Source organism: Macaca fascicularis, chromosome 17 (genome assembly GCF_037993035.2).
Source record: "Macaca fascicularis isolate 582-1 chromosome 17, T2T-MFA8v1.1".
NCBI lineage: Eukaryota > Metazoa > Chordata > Mammalia > Primates > Cercopithecidae > Macaca > Macaca fascicularis.
Window position 1 is genome coordinate 65,412,182 of NC_088391.1, and position 23,410 is coordinate 65,435,591.

The following is a 23,410-nucleotide window of genomic DNA, read 5'->3' on the forward strand; positions in this document are numbered from 1 at the left end:
AGATAGTAAAAAGGTTACAATGGTGACTCATATTAGCATGTCCATCATCTCACATGGTTATCCTTTTTTTGTTTTTGTGGTAAGAACAGCTAGAATCTACCCATTGAGCAGGGATTCTATATACAGTATAATTTTATTGTATCTATAGTCTCATGTTGTATATTAGATCTCTAGACCTGTTCATCCTACATATCTGCTACTTTATATCCTCTGACCTACATGACTTCATTCACTCCCCCTACCCTGCTCCTTGTAATCCCTTTATTATTTTCTATCTCTATATATTCAATTTATTTTAGATTTCACATGTAAGTGAGATCACGCAATATTTTCTTTTTTTTTTTTTTTTGGCTTATTTCACTTGGCACAGTGTCCTCCAGGCTCATCCATATTGTGGCAAATGGCAAGATCTCATTCTTCCTTTAGGGTGGAATCATATTCTATTATATATACACCACAGATTTTTATCCATTTGTCCAATGATGGACACAGGATTTTTCCTTATCTTGGCTATTGTTAACAATGCTAAAATGAACATGAGTGCAGATATCTTTATGAGGTAGTGACTTCATTCCCTTTGGGTATAGATGCAGAAGATGGAATTACTGGGTCACATGTTAATTCTGTTTTTATTTTATTTTATTTTTTTAGAAATCTCCATACTGTTTTCTATAATGGTGGCACCAATATATATTCCCACCAACAGTGCACAAGCATTCCCTTTCTCCACGTCCTTGTCAATAGTTGTTATCTTTTAACTTTTCGATAATGGTCATCCTAACAGTTGTGAGGTGGCATCATGAGTGGTTTTGATGTGTATTTCCCTAATGACTAGTGATGTTGAGCACCATTTTATGTATCTGTCGGCCATTTTTATGTCTTCTTTGGAAGAATGTTTATTCAGGTCTTTTGCCTATTTTTTATTTTAACTATTTTCCAACTATTTTAAATATTTTTCACTATTAAGTTGTATGAGTTTTTTTAATTGGATATTAATCCCTTATCTCCCTTGGTTTCCAAATATTTTTCCCAATTTATAGGCTGATGTTTCAATTTGTGAATTGTTTCCTTTGTTGTGTAGAAGCTTTTGTTGTTTGACATGGGGCCGTTTGTTTATTTTTGCATTTGTGGCCTGAGTGTAATACCAAAAAAATTTATTGCCAAGGCCAATGTTCAGAAGCTATTCCTCTATGTTCCCTTCTAGGAGTTTTATAGTTTCTGGTCTACTACGCAGGTCTTTAATCAATTTTGAATTGATTTTTGAGTATGCTGTAAGGGTCCAATCTCATTGTTTGCATGTAGAAATCTAGTTTTCCCAGCACCATTTGTTGAAGAGACTCTCCTTTCTCCATTGTGTCTCTTTGGTGACCTTGTTAAAAATCCATTGACTGTGTACGTTTGGATTTATTTCTTGGCTTTCTATCTTCTATGCATCTGTTTTCCTGCCAGCACTGTACTGTTTTGCTTATTATAGCTTTATAATATAATTTTAAATGAAGTGTGATGCCTCCTGCTTTGTTTTTCTTACATTGCTTCATTTAAATCAGTGCTATGTAAAATTGTTCTGCTATGAAATAACACACATAATTTGTTTGTTCATCAGTTTATTCAGTCATTCAACAAATATACATAAATTTTTCTCCAATCCTTCCTTCCTTCCTTCCTCCCTTCCTTCCTTCCTCCCTTCCTTCCTTCCTCCCTTCCTTCCTTCCTTTTTTCCTTCCTTCCTTCCTTCCTTTCCCAATTCTAGTTGTTCTCATCAAATCCTTGCTCCTCTAATTAGGATATTTTAGTGGGCTTAATATATAATAGCTATTTCCTGTCCCTTCAAGTTTAGAACCAATGGAGAGATAATCACAGGAGTTGGGCAAATGAGCATCAAATTATCCACTTTATAAAGTTCTCTGAAGAATATAACTTGAGATATGCTCATGTTTTGCTCCAGAATTAAATTTACTTACCCAGTCATAGTCTGAACTAGAAAACCATCAGTTTTTCCAGCAGAAAACGTAAGGCATAGAGGAATAGAGTAAGTGTGCTTCTGGGGACCAAACTGATGTCCAAACAGGAATGAGCTTGTAGAACAAGCTTATTCAACCCTCGATTTGTGGGCTGCATGTGGCTCAGGTTTTGAATGCAGCCCAACTCAAATTTGTAAACTTTCTTAAAACATTACGGGATATTTTTCAATTTTTTTTTTTTTTTTGCTCAAGAGTTATTACTAGTGTTAGTGTATTTTATGTGTGGCCCAAGACAATTCTTCTTCTAATGTGCCCCAAGGAAGCCAAAAGAGTGGACAACCCTGTAGACTCATCAGTCAGAGGAGATGTGAGGGAGAAGCCTGAAGTGACCCTTTCTGGAAGTTCTTCCATATGAAAACATGGGAGGAGGGAGTTGAGTGTTCTATCCTGATGCCTATGAGTTATAAAAAAAGAGAAGGATTTTAATAATCTCTTTAACTAATCTTCTGATTTAATGGTGTACCAAAAGAGGGGAAATAAATTGCCCAAACTCTCTCAATGAGATAGGGGTAAAACCAGGACTAGATACCAATTTTTATGGATGTCAGCACAATGATATTCCATAAAGTATCTGGCAATCTGGCAAAACTCAATCTGCATTTTAAAAATATAGCCAAAACTGGGGATTAGCAAACATTTGGTGTGTTTTTTTTGGGTCAGGACTCTGTTTTTCAAAATTAACAATGATTATTTTTCATACTCATGGTTTACATTTAAAGTATTTACATTTAAAGGGTGAATAATTTTTTGTTCTGTTTTGCAGAGAAGAAATGTATTTTATAAGGAACTTCCATTTGTATTATTTCAAGTTACAGTGCATTAGGATTAATATAGTTGAAACTTGGCCTGAGAAGAAAGAGGGGAGGTTAATTGCCAAGAGCTAAATTCCACAGCTATGACCATTTTCGTGAGCTGATTCACTCCTGTTTATACTTTGGAGGAAGAAGCTTGCAATACAGAGAAGCATGCAGGCAGCAACCCAGGTTAACTGCTTGGAAGAACTCACAGTATAATGAAGAAATTGGCTAAACTACCCTATAATTTTTATTTAATGATTTTGCGTTACGCTAGGAAGAGAAAAGCAGTTTCTCAAAATTTCTTTGTTTAGAGAGGAGGAGGGTGTAGTGCAGTAAAAAGAAGGACAGAGGCAATGTCTATTGTTTATGGTTGCTTGTCATTTCATAGGTTTCCTACGTAGGCACCACATGTGCAAAAATGGCAAAAGAAAGAGAGGAGCAAGAGATCCGCTTATGATAATCCAACAAAACAGTAACTGGGACAGAAAAGAAAATGACTGTCAATCAAACCCCTGAGTGACTCCACATTGTCTTTAATTCTCCTCTAATCAAAGAGCAGTACACGGTTGTGAGAGATGCTCCGAGCCGGGGAGATTATGCAGAGTGACTCCATTTAGAGAAATTTTGGTGTGATTCCTAACCTCTTAGCCTGAGGGAGAATTTCTTAAATTTTATTTGTGGTCCTCACCTGAGAGAATTGATGCCTTCAAGAGAGCACCAGACAGAGGCTAAACAGACATGCAATAAAATTGTCCTCCTTGGATGGGTCAGGAGCTGGCTGATAACTTAGTCTGTACCTACATCAATCAGGGAGCAGCAGGGGCGTCCACAGTCAAGGAGAGCTGAAGGTGGCAGGGCTTACAGCCGCAGATCATCTTAAGTAAAGATACAGAAAGCAGGCCCTCATAAAAGAAACCATAAACAAAACAATGAATAATGACCTCTGTTTATAATTCTGTATTGTTTGCGACTTCCACAATAAGCATGTATTGTTTTCTTAAATTAATAGCAAACAAGAAATTCATATTGATATGGCATCAATTTTGACTGAATACCCTAAGAGGAAGCCATCTTTTTCCTGCACTTTTGTAAAGCTTACAGGTGGATTTCTTTTTTCTTTTTATAAAATGAGTACATTCGGGCTGATCAGTGAGTTCATGCATCTGGGTAAATGGATAAGCAAATATTAAATTTGATGTCACTGTTTTCATTATTACTCATTTCAGAAATTCAGGTTTATAAAACGCATTTTAGCCGAGTTTTTAAAAGATCAGACTATCTTGTGGTCATCGAAATTTATGGAACTCTGTCTAATACCCTCAACTGGATTAGATTTTAGCTCTACAAACAGCCTTATCTCTTAAGAGCTGGGACCCGAAATTAAATTATAAATTGATACTATCAATAGCAGAAATGTTATCTTGAGCCTGGAAAGCCAGAAGGCTGATTGAATCTCATTCATCACAGATGCACTTTGCTAGTGATGGCTGTGTTTGGGCATGAGGGGGTGTTTATGTGTTATAACCAGTGGGTTGGTTAGCTGAGCTGGTTAGCGCACAGTGCAAATGGGTGCAGCAGGAAAAGCTCTATGGTGCCTTAAGCCAGTTTCCTTTGATGTGTTTAGTGATGATTAATGGTGATCCAGATCCTAGATGGTGGTCTCGTATCCCACTGATGAGCCCAATAGTAGAACCAACTTTACGCATGAAAAACTTAAAGCTATTTTTTAATAGATTCAAGGAGGTACAAAATCTAATAAAAGTCAAATAGATCAACCATTCACTGTGCTTATAGGCCTTTTTTAAGTTCCCACAGAGAACTTTCCATGCTCACTGTCTCGTTTTTACAAAATTCTATGCCTTGCTCCATTTGAATCACAAATAGTGACATCCTTGAACTGACCTAAAAATGACTGTCAACTAAAACCCAACCATTTACAGAATAGTCCATGGCCCTAATGAGGGAGCCTACCAGGAGAGCTGGGCTCAAAAATTAAGTAGCAAATCTCATAAGATCTTCTTTTTTAGGGGATTTTAAGTATAAAATACACAGAGAGGGACACAATCACATGGGTGATGCATAAGAGAAGGTAGCAAGAAGAAGGGATAATCCAGTAGCAATTATGAGGTGGCAGATATTATGAACAAGGAAGAATTGTGTGGCAGATTGCAGAGTAGAGAATATTTCATCAGGAGCAGCCAGAACAACAGCAGGAAGGTGCAACAGGGAGTAGCTGGATAACCGTGCTGAGTAATGCATAAAGGAAGCCTGCTGCTGCGGGCGGTGAAATGACAGCAAGGTCTTTACAGCCATGTTATAAAGTGAATGGCATTTCTCTTCTCCACTATGCCCAACTTTGTTAATGTGGAAGGATCCTGAAAGTTATTCTAGACTCTTGGAAGCCTGGCTATGTAGCTGTTTCCAATCTCTTACTTATTTGTGCATCCTTTATAATAAAACTCGGTAAGTTGAGGTTTTCTGAGGGCAGCTTTGTACTTGCTACCTGAAGGGTCTTAATATGCAAACATAACTGTATTTGCAGGAAAGAAAGTATTTTATTGCCCTAGAAGTTAGTTTTTTATTTTTATAGATTTAGGATTACAAATGCTGTTGTGTTACACGGTATATTGCGTAGTCCTGAAGTCTGAACTTTTAGTGTACCCACCACCTGAATAGTGTGCATTGTACCCATAAGAAGTATTTCATCCCTTACCCCTGTACTCCTGCAACGCTACTACATTTTTGGAGTCTCCAATGTCTCTCTCTCTCACTCTCTCTGGTTGTTTTTGTTTGTTTGTTTGTTTGTTTGTTTGTTTGTTTGTTTTGAGACAGAGTCTTGCTCTGTTTCCCAGGCTGGAGGGCAGCAACGCAATCTCACCTCACTGCAACTTCTGCCTCCCGGGTTCAAGCGATTCTCCTGCCTGAGTCTCCCACGTAGCTGAGACTACAGGCATGCACCACCATGCTGGGCTAATTTTGTATTTTCAGTAGAGACAGGGTTTCACCATGTTGGTCAGGCTGGTCTCGAACTCCTGACCTCAGGATATCTGCCTGCCTTGGCCTCCCCTGCTGGGATTACAGGTGCTGGCCCCTCCAATATCTTTTATTCTACTCTGTATGTCTATGTGTACACATTGTTTAGCTCCCACTTATAAGTGGGAACATGTGGCTTTTGACTTTCCCTTTCTGGGTCATTTCACTTAGGATAATGGCTGGAATTAATTATCCTAAGTGGATAGTTGGAATATTACATAACTGATAATATTTGCTAGTGGCTCTATAGGTGGTATTTAGGAGAGATTTAATAAAGAAACATGTACACATTCAAATAGTGCTGGGACTAGAAGTGTAGAAGTGCTTGAGATATGGATACTACCTAGTTTACTGATTATATTTCTATATTTTCTTATTGGAAAGATACTAGAAATCAAAGCAGGTTATTATGTCAATCCAAGGTCTGGAGGTTGATAAAAGCCTTCCATGTATTTATCACTTGAAGGCTACATTTAGATGTAATGGAACTCAATTAAAACAAACTTGGTTTTATACTCAAAAATCCATTTTGCTTATCATGTTTTGTATATTTGATTCTGTGTCTATAGGAAGTTTAAAATTTGACATTAATTCATAAAATAGAAGGACACATAAAAGAATAATGTGGTGAAGAGCCCTTACCACTCATAACTATAAGATGAAAGGAGGATAAAAGATAACATCCTAACTTAAAAAATTAAACAAATTTCTTTTTACAGGATAAATGAAACATTAATAAATGCTACGATTGTATTGATTTGAAAATAACATTTCTGTGACAGGGTTTTGTTCTGTTGCCCAGGCTGGAGTGTAGCAATCATAGCTCACTTGAACTCCTGGCCTCAAGCAATTCTTTTGCCTCAGTCTCCCAAAACACTGGAATCACAGAGGTGAGCTACTGTGCCTGGCCTGAACATAACATTTATTTGGTTAATTGCTGTTTCAATTACAAACTGAGACATAGGATGAATGGTTCTTTGTCTTAGCAGGGTTGGCTGTGGGTGGAGTTTTGCAGGGTCAGTTAAAGTACCCAGACAGGGACAGCAATGGCATTGGCAGAATCAGTTAGAGCAGCAGCAGTGGAGGACAGAGGCATATGTGGTGGCCATTGCCGTTTGCATTGGGAATAGACCCTGATGCAAGATTAGCAGCAGCATCAATAACCTCAGAAAAAAAGCCAACAACTATAGAAGGGGCATCAGGATCTACTCCAAAGGCAGAGAGGGATTACTTTACCTGACAGTACATCTGTACTTAAAAAGTCGAAAAAGACCATACTCTCTGTTGTTGAGAATAGTAGTGGTTCTAGGGGGAATGAAGTCTCAGTAACTCACACTGTGGGGTGTGTGCAGGTGGATGGAGGTGGCCTGAGGGAGGATGGGGAGAGAGGAAGGGAGAAAGGAGGAACAGTGCAAATATCTGTGCTGATAACCCAAGACCTTGATTTATCCTCATGCAATTTAACTGGAGGACGGGAAGAGGTTATAGAAGCAAACATAACATGGAAAGGAAATGTAACTAGATTTTCTTTCTCTTCTCACTTTTTCCCTCCCTCCTTCCTTTACTCCATCTCTTTCTTTGTCTTTTTATTCTAAATATTTTTAAACTTTTTATTCTAAAGTAATTTTACATTTACAAAAATGTAAAAATAATACTTGTAGTGTTCCTATACCTCTCCCTTAATGTTAACATCTTATATAATTAAAGTATAGTTATCCAAACCAGGAAGTTAATGTCGATGCAGTATCACTAAGTAGTCTACAGGCTGTATTTGAATTATGCCAATTGCCTCACTAGTGTATTTATCATGGTTCTAGGTTCAACCTCGTATCTTACATTGCATTTAGGTCGCATGTCTCCTTAGCCTCCAATCTGGTGACTTTTGTGACTCTTCTTATTTGTGTCTCATGAACCTTGCACTTCTGAAGACTACTGGCTAGTTATTTCATTTGATATAATTAGAATTGAAGTTACGCATTTTTGACAAGAATGTAACAGTAGTGATGTTGGGCCCTTCCCAGTGTGTCATATGCAAAGGTAAAAGGTTTTGGTGTGTTTTATTACTGGTGATATTAACTTTAACAATTTGGTTTAGGTGGCATCTGCCAGTTTTCTCCACTGTGAAGTTACAATTTTCTCCTTCAAATTAATAAGCACCTTGTGTGAAGATAATTTGAGACTCTACAAATATTCTGTTCATCATCATACATTTGCCATCTAATTTTAGTGTTCAAGGATGATTCTTACCTATAACAATGATTACTGTGGCATTTGACAAATGATAATTTTTTCTATTTTCATTTTCCTGTTTTTGATTAATTGAAATACTCCTGTAAGAAAGACTTATCCTTTCTCTCCCATTTATTTATTTATATGGATTTGCTTTATCTCCAACCAAACTCTCCCCTCAATTCAAATTATTACCTCCCTTAGGCCATGTCACCTTTTCTTTCCTGGGGGCCTGTATTAGTCCCTTCTCACACTGTTATGAAGAAATACCCAAGACTGGGTAATTTATAAAGAAAAGAGATTTAATTGACTCACAGTTCTGCATAGCTGGGGAGGCCTCAGGAGACTTACAATCATGGTGGAAGGCACCTCTTCACAGGGCGGCAGGAGAGAGAATGAGTGAGTGCCAGCAGGGGAAATGCCAGATGCTTACGAAACAGTCAGATCTCATGAGAACTTATATCATGAGAACAGAATGGGGGAAACTGCCCCCATGATTAAATTACCTCCCACCAGGGCCCTGCCACAACACATGTGGATTATTGGAATTACAATTCAAGAAGAGATTTGGGTGGGGGAACAACCAAATCATATCAGGGCCCCAGAGTTAATCATGAACATGAAGTTATTGGCCTCCCACACGTTTGTTTATTCTCCCATCTTCTTTTGTTTTGGGTAGTGTATTCACTGATTGACCTGACCCATTACTTTGGGTTTCCAAGCTAATTCATTTAACCTGATGTTTAATGTTTATCTTTCATTAACTCTACTCATTCTGGCTTTCAGTACTTCATTCATGACTGTCCATAGCCCTTACATAAGGCTGACTACCAGTAAATTCCTCCTACTTTTAAATTCTATTTAAGTCAACAAAGTCAAGAGAGTGGTGCTACTACTCTCAATGGTGGGCATTTTGTCTACTAGCTTCTATTTCTTCTTCTTTTAGGAATGATTTCCATTGGGGGTGAACTCTTGCTATTATGTGTGGTCTTGGTTGGGTTATATGTAAAGGTCACGTGCCTTTCCCAGGCAGGAATGAGCATCACCATTCAACTGAGGCTGCCCACACTCTCTGTCCTGGTACTCTGAACTCTGAGTGGGTTGAGGCAAAGAGAGATAAACTACATAGAACAAAAGCAGTGGGGGCATGGGAAACATTGTCATGGCCTTGATGGAACCCTAAAGATGCCGTTGCTTAATTCATGCTAACAAGCCATCTGACGCTTTTTTGGCTTCTTAATTTCAGAGCCTAATTCTCCATCCTCCCTTCCGAACTGGTGACTTTTCTGAATTTTCCCAATCAATATATTTCGTGTACTTTAGCCAGAGTTATTTTTCTGCAGCTTGGGGAAAAATAACAACAACACACTGATATACTCTTGTAAGAGAAGTAAAGGAAATATTACTGTTTTCTTTAAGCTAAAGAATTCAAGAAAGAATTGCCACACCTTCTGTTGATGAGAACTGGATTAGCAGCAAGTCAGAGGGAGGCTGACCTTCCTCACAGGCATTAGCTGGTTGCTGGGGGCCATGGGCATTTAGACTGTTATATATAGCTGACTTAGAAAGACAATCAGTGTATATGCCTTAATTTATACAAATATCCATGTGTCCCTCTCCTGGATTTGCTTCTATACTTTTGCTTTCTAGTTTCTCTCATTCTGCTGCCCCATGCCTGGTGAGTGTGGCTTGTGTTTGCCCTTCCTATCCTTCAGAGTCTGGGCAAAGGCAGGTTTCAGCTGCCTTTCTCTCCCCAGTTACTCACCTGGGAATGCCACAGCACTTTCAACGTACCTCTACACCTCAAGTTGTAACCCTAAACTCTCCACTGAGAGTGGAATAGAAAATACAAGCTGCTATCCTCATATTCTCTCCTGTCTTTACCTGGGAGAATGAATGAGAAAATTCTTAACAAATTTTGCAGTGACAGAAGAAAACTGTGGTCCCTTTGCTAAACTTGCCTCTGCCCCCTGAGAAGGAGTCCCTAGGTTGCAAATTAGGCCTCCCTTCTCTCTTTGTATACCATGTCCCTTACTCTCAGGGCAAATGTACACTTCCTTATAACAAACTACTTCTTCTTCTTGCTTGACGAGGGAGTGGTAGCATCAGCTTGTGATAAAGACAGTGTGTAAAACATTTTAATATCTCAAGATTATGAGATTCAAGAGTAAAAGACAGACTTTACACAAGCCTATGTGGTTGGCACTATGCAAATCCCTGCAGTTTGCATAAACCACAAGCAAGGATGTTAAAATGCATGAAATAGTTTTGTGACTTAATATTGAAAAAACATGTTATGCTCACATTATTTCCAAAATATTTTCTGAAGGCCAAGAGAGCAAATCATGTCAAGACTGGGTCAAAGTAAAGAAATAATTACAGTAATATTCGTGTTCTCAAATGCCATAATGTTTTATTTTGGAAAACTCTGATAGCTGACCTCGAGGAAGGGACACAAAGGGGCCATGCTCCTTTGTATACATTTCCTTTTAGAAGTGAGATGCTTCCTCTCCCTCTCCAAAGGATGCATCTGGTCAGTCATCCAGGCATTTCTGGAGTGGACATGGCCAGGACCGTTCAGAAGTAGGGCAGAGAAGATGGTGAGTATCTTACTAAATATCTTACTCAATGAATGTCTGACTTTGATATGAAGACTTGTATCACCAATTTTCTCCTTAAACAGGAAGTGCTCTGGAGCCCCAAGGAGTCTTCTTAAAGTGATGAGGTTCAAAAAGACTCTCAAAAGTGACTGAAGTCCTGCTCTGTGTGCCATGGCAGATTGATGTGGAGAGAATTGCTCTCCAAATGGGATGGGAACTTTGTCCTTTGAGATGTTTTCCTCTCTACATCCCTGGGCTGAGTGCCTCCTCCTCCCCTGTGTTGTCCTGGAGGCTTGCTTCTCTGCTATTAGGCCCCTTCTTACTGTGTTATAATTGGTTGCTTATGCATTTTTCTTCCCTGCTAGACTTAAACAGAGTCTGTGGCATTTTCAAGGTTCATCCTAAGTACCTAGCAAAGATTGGCCCCATACAAGATGAGTAAGCAATATTTTAATAACTCTTTCTGATCTCTGACCTTATGATTTCTTTGCTTTTTTGTACTATCTCTTATTGTTATTTTTCTTTTCCTGTGTACAGATTCTTAGAAAATCTGTGTCCGTTGTAAAAATGTAAACTTTTAAGTTTCAGTTAGAATAGATAACTTTAAAAGAAATTAAAAACAGAACTCCTCCCATAATGTTTTTGTTTTAGATTATGTAAAAAAAATGAAAAATGACTGCTGTTGAATTGAAGTTCATATCCACTGTGAGAAGTAAAATTCAATGCTTATTTCTAGAAATGTTACAGATTATTCATCTCACATGAATATGAAGGACAAATCAGCACAGAAAAAAACTAACAACATGGGAAGAAACTTGCCCTGTCTGTGCTCTTTGGGTGCCCATAGCGCATTTGCCCCTCCTTGCCCCAGAAATTTTCCATAGGGTATCACCACAGCACTTAGTGAAATGCAGGTTGCTAATCACCCAAATGGAATGGGGAAATACCTTTTCTGCATATTCAGGAGAGATAAGACCAACATTCTTCATAATAGTAAACTTTCATTAGAAACTGAGAGTAAATGAGCAAAACAGAAATGAGCAAATTTACAGAGTGGCTCCTAGAAGATAACCTCTTTATGGTTAAACAATATTGGACCACCAGTGCCTACACTTCATTCCATAGGCTTCTGGGGTTTCTCTCTCATATTCCCCAGGGACATATTCTATTATTGCACACATTTATGGGACATTAGAAGTGCTGTTATTTGACTCTAAAAATCAGTGGTAGCAAAAGGACTTTCAGAATGGTGGAGGAAGGACCTCTGAAAAACTACTCATTCATAAAAACAATGAAGACACTGGCAAAAATAGTCAAATTTCAGAACTCTAGAAATTAACCAAAGGTTTGCAGCAATATGAGAAGCATTAATGCCATACAAATAACTGTGTTTCATAAGGCCAGTGAACTTTATGATATTGTAATATTCCCCATTCTCATTCCCCTCTCCAGAGATCTGCAGTGATCTTGAAAACTGTATTAGTCCATTTTCACACTGTTATAAAGATACTACCTGAGACTGGGTAATTTATAAACAAAGGAGGTTTAATTGACTCACAGTTTCACATGGCTGGAGAAACTTACAGTCATGGCAGAAGGGGAAGCAGGCACCTTCTTCACACCTCAGCAGGAGAGAGACAAGCCAAGGGGGAAGAGCCCCTTATAAAACCATCAGATTTCCTGAGAACCAACTATTATGAAAACAGCATGGGGAAAGCCACCCCCATGATCTAACCACCTCCCACCTCCCACCTCAACACCTGGGTATTACAATTCAAGATGAGATTTGGGTGGGAACACAAAGCCAAACCATATCAAAAATCAACATCCTTGCGATGAATGTGTCTGCAAAACACAGAAGAACAGCATCAGAATATAGGTGGCAGAAAAGTTTGCAGCTTCCCTGTCAAGCCACCTAAACTTCATTTCCAGATAATCTTTATTTGACCGGAGTCAGAATTAACTCATTCTGAACAGCTTTTTCCCTGGGAAAAAACGATTGAAAACAATCAATGGTGATTGTTTAATATCACAGCTATCTGAGGCAGGGATAACATTTGAGGCAAACAAGAGGCAGACTAAAAACAAACATAGAAACAAAAGCAGGACATAAAATGCCCATGAGGGCTGTGAAATACTCTGATACAATCCTGGGAAACCACAGGGCGATGCACAATTGCCTACCCTAAAAAGTCACTCTCTCTCACCTCTGGCTGACCTTGAAGCAGAAATTAAAGGTTAGGCAGTATTGCAAACTGCCTAAATATTGAATATGTGCTCTAACACTTACACAAAGCCCGCAGCAAGGTTGAAAGACTTATTGGATCAAGGCATTTAACAAAATCTCTATTTCAGCAGCCTCAAGTATCAAAAAACAGATATTTTACAGGATTAGTTTGGGAAAGTCACTAAACAAAAAAGCAGTAACAACAATAACAACAACAAACAAAAATAATAACAAGCCCTGGGGAGGAGAGGAAATCTGATTTCTAGAGTTTCCATATCATATTAATTAAATGTCCAATTTTCAACAGAAAATTATGAGACATGCAAAGAAACAGTAAGTATGGTCCATACACAGGTTAAAAAAGCAATCACTAAGAACAATCACTGAAGAAGTCTAGATGTTTCATCTACTACACAAATATTTTAAATCGGCTATTATTAATATGTTCAAAGAATAAAACCAGATGATATCTAAGGAAATAGGGGAAAATATGAGCAATGTCTCACCAAATAGAGAATACCAATAGATACAAACTATAGAAAAGAAACAAAGAATTATGGTGTTGAAAATTATAAGTTACTGAAGAAGTTTAATAGCAAGATTGAGCTGGTGGTAAAAGGAATCAATAAATTTGAAGATAGGTCAATTGAGATTATCCAGTCTAAAGAATGGAAATAAGACCGGGCTTAGTGGCTCATGCCTGTAATCCCAGCACTTTGGGAGGCTGAGGCAGGCGGATCATGAGGTCAAGAGATCAAGACCATCCTGGCCAACATGGTGTAACACCAACTCTACTAAAAATACAAAAATTAGCTGGGTATGGTGGTGCACACCTGTAGTCCCAGCTACTCGGGAGGCTGAGGCAGGAGAATCACTTGAACTCCGGAGGCAGAGGTTGCAGTGAGCAGAGATCATGCCACTGCACTCTAGCCTGGCAACAGAGAGAGACTCTGTCTCATAAAAAAAAAAAAAAAAAAAAAAAAGAATAGCAATAAAAAAGACTAAAGAATGATAAACAGAGCTTGATAAAGAGCAGCTAAAAAAAAAAAAACCCCAAAAAACAAAAAACAGCACTTCTACAGCTAACCCCATACTTAATGATGACAAACTCGATGATTTCTTGCTAAAATTTCTTGCTAAAATGACAAACTCGATGATTTCTTGCTAAAATGGAAGAATGCTTCTTCCATTACTCATTCAGTGTTGTACTGGAAGCTCTATTTAGTGCAATAGGACAAGAAAAGGAAATAAAAGAATACAGATCAGGAATAAAGAAACAAAAATCTCTTTGTTTGCAGATGAGATAATTGCCTATGTAGAAAATACTAAGGAACCCTCCCTCCCCCCAAAAAAACCTACCAAAACTAATAAGCAGTTACAGCAAGGTTGCAAGATACAAGGATAATATACAAAAGCCAATTGTTTTTTCACACATCGTAAGTGAATAATCGGAATTTGAAAGCAGAAACCTAATGCCACTTACATTAGCAAGAAAAAGAGAGAAATAAGGTACAAATCTAACAAAAGACGTTAGGTCCCTAAACTATATAAAAAAACTACAAAACTCTGATAAAAGAAATCAAAGAAGATCTAAATAAATGGAAAGATATTCTATGTATATGAAGAGAAAGATTCAATTTTGTTAAGATGTCAATTCTTCAATGTTAAGATGTCAATTCTTCACAAGTTGATCTGAAGATTCAATGCAATCCTGATCAAAACCCCAATAAGTTATTTTGTGGATATTTACAAACTGACTCTAAAGTTTATAAGGAGAGGCAAAAGACTCCAAATAACTAACATGACATTGAAGGAGAAGAACAAAATCATGGGACTGACTCTATCCAACTTCAAGGTATACTATAAAGCTATAGTAACTAAGACAGTGTAGTGCTGGCAAAATAATAGACAAATAGATCAAAGAAACAAAATAGATAGCCTAGAAATAGACTCACACATACAAAGTCAACTACTCTTTGATAAGGAGACAGAGGTAAATCAATGGACAAAGCATGGTGTTTTAAACAAATGGAACTGGAATATCCACATGCCAAAAACAAAAAACAAAAAACAAAAAAACAAAAAGACTCTAGACATAGATCATCCTACATCTTCACAAAAATTCACTAAAATGAAATCAAAATGAATAATAAACTTCACTATAAAAAGTGAAACTATAAAACTATGAGAAAACATAGGAGAAAATCTAGGTGGCCCTGGGTTTGGTGATGGTGTGTTAGATACAGCACCAATATGATTCATAAAGAAAAAGGTAAGTTGGTCTTCACTAAAATTAAAAACTTCTGCACTGTTAAAGACACTTAAGAAAATGAAAAGATAAACCACAGATTGCAAGAAAATCTTTATGAAGTACATATCTGATAAAGCATTGGTATCCAAAACATACAAGGATACCCATTAAAAAAAGAAGTCAGTTAAGCTGGAAACCATCATTCTCAGCAAACTAACACAGGAACAGAAAACCAAACACCGCATGTTCTCACTCATAAATGGGACTTGAGCACTGAGACTACATGGACACAGGGAAGAGAACAACATACACCAGGTCCTACTGGGGGGTGGGAGGCGAGGGGACCCAACGTAGAGGATGGGTCAACAGGTGCAGCAAACCACCATGGCACACGTATACCTATGTAACAAACCTGCATAATCTGCAAATGTATCCTGGAACTTAAAGTAAAATAAAATAACATTTTAAAATGAGCTAAATATTTGAACAGATATCTCACCAAAGATGATATACAGATGACAAGTAAGCATATGAAAATATGCTCAATATCATATGTCATTGGAGAATTGAAAATTAACGCAAGAATGAGATACCATTATACATCAATTAGAATAGCTACAACCCAAAACAATGACATCCCTAAATGCTGGTGAGGATGTAGAGTAGCCGGAACTCTCATTTACTGCTTGTGGTGTGCAAAATAGCCACTTTGGAAGACCATTTGCCAGTATCGTACAAAAATAAACACACTCTTACCATATGATTCAGCGATTGTTCTCTTTGATGTTATTCAAATGAGTTGAAAATTTATGCCCACATAAAAATTTGCCCACAAATATTTCTAGCATCTTTATTGGTAACTGTCAAGACTTGAAAGCAACAAAGATGTGCTTCCATAGGTTAATAGGTAAACAAGCTCTGGCACATTCATACAATGAAATATTATTTACCAATAAAAAAATGAGGTATGAAGCCGCAAAAAGACATGAAGAACAATAAATGCATATTGCTAAGTGAAAGGAGTCAATTTCAAAAGGCTACATACTATATGATTCCAACTATAGTACATTCTAGGAAAACCAAAACTAACAACAAAATAATCAGTGGTCACGAGGGCTTTGGGAGAGAGAAGGAGGAATGAATAGGTACGTCACAGGCATTTTTAGAGCAGTGAAACTATTTCATATGATACTGAGATGGCGAATACATGTCCTTATATATATTTTTTAAAATCCATAGAATGTTGAATACAAGAATGAATCCTAATGTAAACTATGGGCTTTAATTAATAATCATGTATTAGCTTACCAAGTTTAATAAATGCACTACACTAAGGCAAGATATTCACAATAGGAGAAACTGCATGCGAAAGAGGGGATTAAGGGGAAAATGGAAACTCCTTATACTTTCCACTCAATTTTTCTGCACATCTAAAACATAAATCTATTAATCTAAAAAAATGAACAACACCTCAGAGACCTGTGAAAATCGTCAAACCAGAATGCACATAATGTGAGCCCCAGAAGAGAAGAGAGAGAAAGCAGCAGAAAGAATATTTGGGAAAATAATGTCCAAATATTTACCAAAGTTTATGAAAAACATTAATTTACGTAGGCAAAAAAAGCTAAATTAATCCTGATTCTTCTGCAAAAGAGACATGAAAGTGGCCAATAAGCACACGCAAAAATGTTCAATATCATTGTTCTTTAGGGAAATGCAAATCAAAACCACAATGGGAAACTGCTTCATACCCACTGGGATGGCTAAACTAAAGGGCAATAATACATTGGGAAAGATGGAAAAATTGAAGCCCTCATACATTGCTGGTAGGATTGTAAAATGACACAGATATTTTGGCAAACTTGTAAACATCTTGGCAGTTTCTAAAAATACCAAGCATTGAGTTAGCAAACGACTAAGCATTCTTCTCCTAGGTATTTTAAAAGATATATCCACATAAAAACTTGCACAATCATGTTCACAGCAGCATGATTTCTAATAGCCAGAAAGTAGAAACAATCCATTTATCCACCAACTGACATATGGATTAATAAAATGTGACATATTCATACTATTTGGCAATAAAAAGAAAGTACTAATACGTGATACAACATGTATGAACCTTGAAAGTAGTATGCTAAGTGAAAGAAGCCAGTCATAAAGGACCATTTATTGCATGGTTTCATTCATATATGAAATGCCTAGTTTAGGTAAACCTATTGAGATAGAAAGTAGATTCGTGTTTGCTGAGGGATGGGGGTTGAAGCAAAATGGGGTGTGTCTGCTAATGGTTGCAGGGAATCTTTCTGGGATAATAAAAATGTTCTAAAATTGATTTTGGTGATAGTTGCACAACTCTGTGAGTGTACTAAAAAACATTGACATAAACTCTAAATGAGTCCATTTTATGGTATGTGAATTATATCTCATTAAAGCTGTTTCTAAAAGAGAAGATTGGCTGTGGACTGGGGTTCTCATGTGGGGGAAAAGAAGAGTAAATAAAGAAACTTCCTTTTCAAGGTCTATTTGTATCTGTCTCGTTCTTTTCTCCTTCTCTTTCTGCTTGTTTTCCTCTTCGCTTTTCCTTTCTCTTCTTCTTCCTCCTCCTCTTCCTCTTCTTTCTTCCTCTCCTCCTCCCTCTCCTCTTCTCTTTCTACATATTTCAAACCCAAAACAGTACAGTAAATGAACTTCTATAGAACTCCATCTAAAACTTTCTCTAGTTAACCAAACTAATTCTTTTAATATTAATTTATGAACTCCCACTTCTTATGTGTTCTATTAGCAGCCTATAAATAAATCATTCTTAGTACTTATATATAATATTGTCATATATTATCGAAATAATTTATTTAGTATTTTATCATTCTTGATAGACTTTAAACCCCTCCCCTCCACCCCAAGGGCTGGAACATATGATTATGTTCCTTAGTTACTCACTTAGTAGATTCCCATTTTACCTCCAGTTATGGTCTAGATTATAAAAGTTTAACATTAAAAATTTACTAGCCAGGCGCGGTGACTCACGCCTGTAATCCCAGCACTTTGGGGGCGGGCAGATCATGAGGCCAGGAGTTAGAGAACAGCCCGACCAACATGGTGAAACCCTATCTCTACTAAAAATACCAAAATCAGCTGGGTGTGGTGGTGTGCGCCTGGAATCCCAGCTACTCAGGAGGCCGCGGCAGGAGAATCGCTTGAACCTGAGAGGCAGAGGTTGCAGTGAGCCGAGATCGCGCCACTGCAGTCCAGCCTGGGCGACAGTGAGACTCCGTCTCAAAACAAAAAACAATGACAAAAGGTACCAGAACTAAGGACTTCATAAAATCTCTATTAGACAGACTCTGACTGCTTGGAGAAGGAACTGAGTCCTATTTCCTTGTTTTCTCCACAGGCTATGTAACATATGCTCCTTCAACATTTGTTTGTTAATTTTTCCAAAGCTAAGAAGAAGCATATCAATGACTCTGGAATCATGGTAAACCCACTGGCAAGATCTTCGTTATGTTTGAATATGTACGATTCACTTATAATAGACTTTCTTTTTATAAGAAGACAAATTTACATCATGTTGATCAAGTTTTTGTAATCATGTCTATAGAGATCACATCTTTTGAACTTTTTGTGTTCAAATACCAGCTCTAGCAGTGTGACCTTGGGCAAAGCAATCGCTTCATTCCTCAGTTTCTCCATGTGTATAGCGGGGATGATATTATTATCAACCTCATCAGATTACTGAAAGGCCTAATGAACTAATATACATTGATGTTTCTGGCACATAGTAGGTGGCCAATAGTTGTTTGCTGTCATCACTGCAGTTAAGGAATGCTATCCAAGCAGTACTCTGTGTAAATACTGAGCCTAGAACTTCCTATGGAGAAATGTTAAATAATGTGGATGAGGAGCTTGTACCACATTGTGGTCACAGAGCTCTACACACTTTATCTCATTTGATTGTTCCAGTAACTCTTAGGAGGTAGAACAGGCAGGAATTATTTATTAGTATACTCATTTTATAGATATGGAAACCGACCTTAGTTAACTGACCCCATAGCTCTTCAGGAACTAGGCAATTGGTTTATTTGAACTACATCCTGAAGAAAAATGAGTGCCGATAAAAATCACCTGTTTTGTTTTTATTTGGCCAAAGTTCTTACACTGAGTTTGAAACACTCTTGACATAGTTTCAGGGGCGTAATATCTCAGTTTTCTATATCTTCTTTCAGTTATTTATACTCTTATATACCCAGTCTTTCCCCCTTTCTTTTGCCAGTTATAGAAAAACAAATAAGTGAATAAAACACACCTGTGTGCTTCTCCGGTTCAGGAATCACTGGCTTCCAGGTATCTCTAGCCTTGGTACCTTTATTAATAAGTATCCTATAGTCCCTCTGCGCCTCAATTTCCCATCTGTAACATGGGAATAACAATACTCACCTCTGTGGGTTTCCTAAGTACTGAATTAATACAAAGTGCCTAGAAGAGTGCCGTGCGGAGTGAGTGTTCAGACTGCATTGCTGGAACCTTGAGGCCAGCACCCTCCAGAGAGGCACCTGGCTTCAGGGACTCTTTCAGGCCACCCCTCCTTTGCTCTCAGTCTCCTGCTGGTGCTCTTCATGTAGGTCAGTGACAATTGCAAACGACTCATGGCTTGAAGCAAAAGGTAAAAGAAGAAAGTGATCAAAGAGAAAACAAAGCAAGGAAAAGAAACAGTGAGGAAGACACGCCTTGGTGAAGGACAGGAAGGTTGGAGGAGGCCTTGAAGGGATATAGGAAAGTCTTAGGAAGAAACCAACTAGAATCACTATTGAACTTAAAACATATTTCCCTCCCTTATCCTTTTCCTTAACATTTTGATGGACAATGTACGGACTTTTGGTAACACTTCCCATTTTTGCTATAAAATTATGAATATGCATTGTGTGTATGTGAGGACAAAATTATTCCGTTTTTTAAAGGTCAGTTATCCTTAAGCATAAGGAGACAAACACTAAACACATCCAGGGATATGCACTGCAACAAGGACTTGAATTCACAAGAGTAAGAAAATTAAGCCTCTGAGGAAAATTAGCATACTGAGCCACTGTTGTATCCCACTTTGCTGTATGAAACTATTTCTCATTTCTGTTATATACCATATCACTGTGCAGACTCTTAAATATTTTGAATGGTTACTGGTTAATATTTAGACATCAGTGCTTCCAAGAAATCCTTTCTCTTTCTTCATAGTATCTAAAACAAGTTTTTTTCATAGAAATGTGTTATGCCTATTAGTTCAGTAAAACTTCTGTGTTTCAAGGGAATGAGTAGAACAAGCTTTTTGAGCCACCAAAAGATGATTTATATGTTTTATTCTAAAAAACATTCCTGACTGGGCACCATGTCTCACGCCTGCAATCCCAGCACTTTGGGAGGCCGAGGCAGGCGGATCACCTGAGGTCAGGAGTTTGAGACCAGTCTGGCCAACATGGTGAAACCCTGTCTTTACTAAATATACCAAAATTCGCCAGGCATGGTGGTGGGCACCTGTAATTCCAGCTACTCAAGAGGCTGAGGCAGGGGAATTGCTTAAATCCAGGAGGAGGAGGTTGCAGTGAGCCAAGATCATGCCACTGCACTCCAGCCTGGGCAACAGAGGGAGACTCCGTCTCAAAAAAACAAATAAATAAAATAAGTAAATAAAAATAAGTAAGTAAAAAACATTCATATGTGCTTGAACATTATTTAAATACTGTAAAATTTCTGAACTCTAAACTAGGCTGGCACCAGTGACTCTTCAGGGTCACCATCCTGTCTTTGATGTTTTCCTCAAACTAAGTAGACCTGGTGTGTTCTTATCCCTAATGAGAGGGGTAAGAATTACTGCATGAAGTAATTAGTAGGGAGACAAAGGTAATGTACAGAGATGAATTCATAATACAACATTTATCATGTAAGGTCTAGAGCCAGGACTCGTTCAACCTGCCCCAGATAAGCAAATGTCTTTAGAGAAGAGAATGAAGAATTTAAAATGTATCCATACCTTGGAACCAATGGCAGGATTTTACTTCCAGATCACTTAATTTAAAAATACAGCTGATCCCAAATAACACTGGTTTAAACCACCTGGGTCCACTTTTAGGCAAATTTTCTTCCACCTCTGCCATCCTTAATATGGGAGGACCAACTCCTCTTCCTCTTCCTCTTGGCCTACTCAACATGAAGATGACGAGGATGAGCTTTATGATGATCCACTTCCACCTAATGAAGAGTAAATATATTTTCTCTTCCTTCTAATTTTCTTAATAACATTTTCTTTTCTCTGGCTTACTTTGTTGTAGGAATACAGTATAAAATACATATAGCATACAAAATATGTGTTAATTGACTATGTTATTGGTAAGGCTTCAGTCAACAGTAGGCTATTAGTAGTTAAATTTTGGTGGAGTCAAACATTATATGAGGATTTTTGACTGTGCAGGGTTTGGCAACGTTAACCCTTGTTTTGTTCAAGTGTCAACTCTACACATAGTCTAAAATTTCTGGCTTTAAATTGGTTGCATCTTAGCCCAACACTTTACTTAACTACGTTAGATACATGGCAAGTCACAGAAGCAGTTCTTTATTATCTTTATGATTGTAAAAATTGTACTACTAATGAAAAATTAAATTCATACAACTTGATACAAGTTTGTTGTATTCATGTGTGTATGATGTATTTATAATTAAACATCACAGATAACTGTGAGCTCTGTATTTTGCTTAACAAAGTGTTAAAATTCCCAAATTAACCTGAGATTGATAGCAGCCGTAATTCAGTACTTGCTGTTTTCTAGTTGCTTGTACATACCTATACTGTGCACATACTCCCAAAAAAAGGTGGAAGCTTTTTTGTACCTATGGTATGATTCTTAGTGGAAACAATGTAAGAACATGGGGTTTGGTAGCACATTGAATGGAAATCTTCACAGTTTTACAGTAAGGGCCTGATGAGAGAACTCAATGCTGTTTTGTTTGTTAATCTGAAGAAGTGAAGGAAGTGCCATCCCAAAATATGGGAGATTGTTATGTTGACTATTTTGAGTTGAATACGTTGAATAAATTTAGTTTCAGTAAGGGCTAGCTTGCCTTCTCTTCCTACATGTAGCAAGCCATAAGGATTCCCCTGGCAGGGGTACCCTCCTCCTCCCCATACGAGGGTGAGGAAATAGCTTGATCACAAGAGACAGGGAATTAAGGGCTGCAATGGACCTGAATAAATGTACTTAATGAAGTAATCCTTATTTTCCACTAGTTTTACACACACTCCCACAAACTATATTTTCTATTTCCCTAGAAATTTACTGCCTCAGCCCGATTTTCTTTGTCCTGTAATTTTTTTCTCAAATTCATCATTCTTTGTCTAAAAAGTATAAAAACAAATTGTTTTGGCCACTTCTTCAGCCTCAATTCTCTTGTTAAGATCTCCACATTCATGAAAAACTAATAAAATGTGTTTGCTTTTTTCTTGTTAATCTGCCTCATGTCAATTTGGTTTCTAGATCCAGCTGAAGAGCCCACTGAGAGCTAAAGGGGTTGGAGGTAATCTCTAGCTCCCCTACAGATCAGTTACAAGTTCTAACTCTAACAGGAGAAAGTGTTTTCCCATTAAAAAGAACTGCGTATATATTTAGGAATGACTTACATAAGCAAAAACTGGTTAAAGTACCATTTTCATGTAAAGCATGCACTTTAATACCAATCCAATGATTATAAATTCAAGGTTTTAGTATCTGCGGTAAAATACTCAGTGTATCTGAATGGAGGGAGTGGGCAAGAAGCAGGGAAGGAATATATCACAGAATAGAATGCAGGCAGGACACGCTTTCTGTTTCTTCCTCTTGATTGCATCTCTTCATGCTGGTAGTTAAGATTTTCCTACTCTGGCTCTAGTAACTGCAGAGGTTCCAGCTCATGGGTTCCTGCTCTGGTAAGTTGTGATCCTCTGTATTCGCCTGTCAGTCTCTCCTGTTTTAGGGGTAGCAGTTTTCACTGTGACCTCACTTCTCTTATGGATCTAAGAAGACCTGTTGCTTTTTCAGTTTATTCAGTGTTTTCTTTGTTGTTAGGACCGTGGTGACTTCCAAGCTTCTTACCTGCTAGACTGAGTACCACTCTTCAGGCTTGTAGGAAGGGTGATTTTGAGCCTACCTGTGAGCTACGAGTTCATTGCTCCATGTTAGCAAGAGAAAGTGTAGTTTGACTGGTAGTCACATTTGTGAAGAATCTGGAAG

The 23,410-nt window shown here is 37.8% G+C and overlaps 1 long non-coding RNA gene across 2 annotated transcripts in view; it reads left to right on the plus strand.

Annotated features, from left to right (window-relative positions):
- The first annotated feature begins 10,555 nt into the window (after positions 1–10,555).
- Positions 10,556–23,410, plus strand: part of LOC135968028 (uncharacterized) — a 62,015-nt gene continuing 49,160 nt past the window's right edge. For both annotated transcript variants that reach the window (XR_012426687.1, XR_010582452.2), the window contains exon 1: positions 10,556–10,680. This is a non-coding gene — a long non-coding RNA (uncharacterized lncRNA). The remainder of the gene's footprint in view (positions 10,681–23,410) is intronic.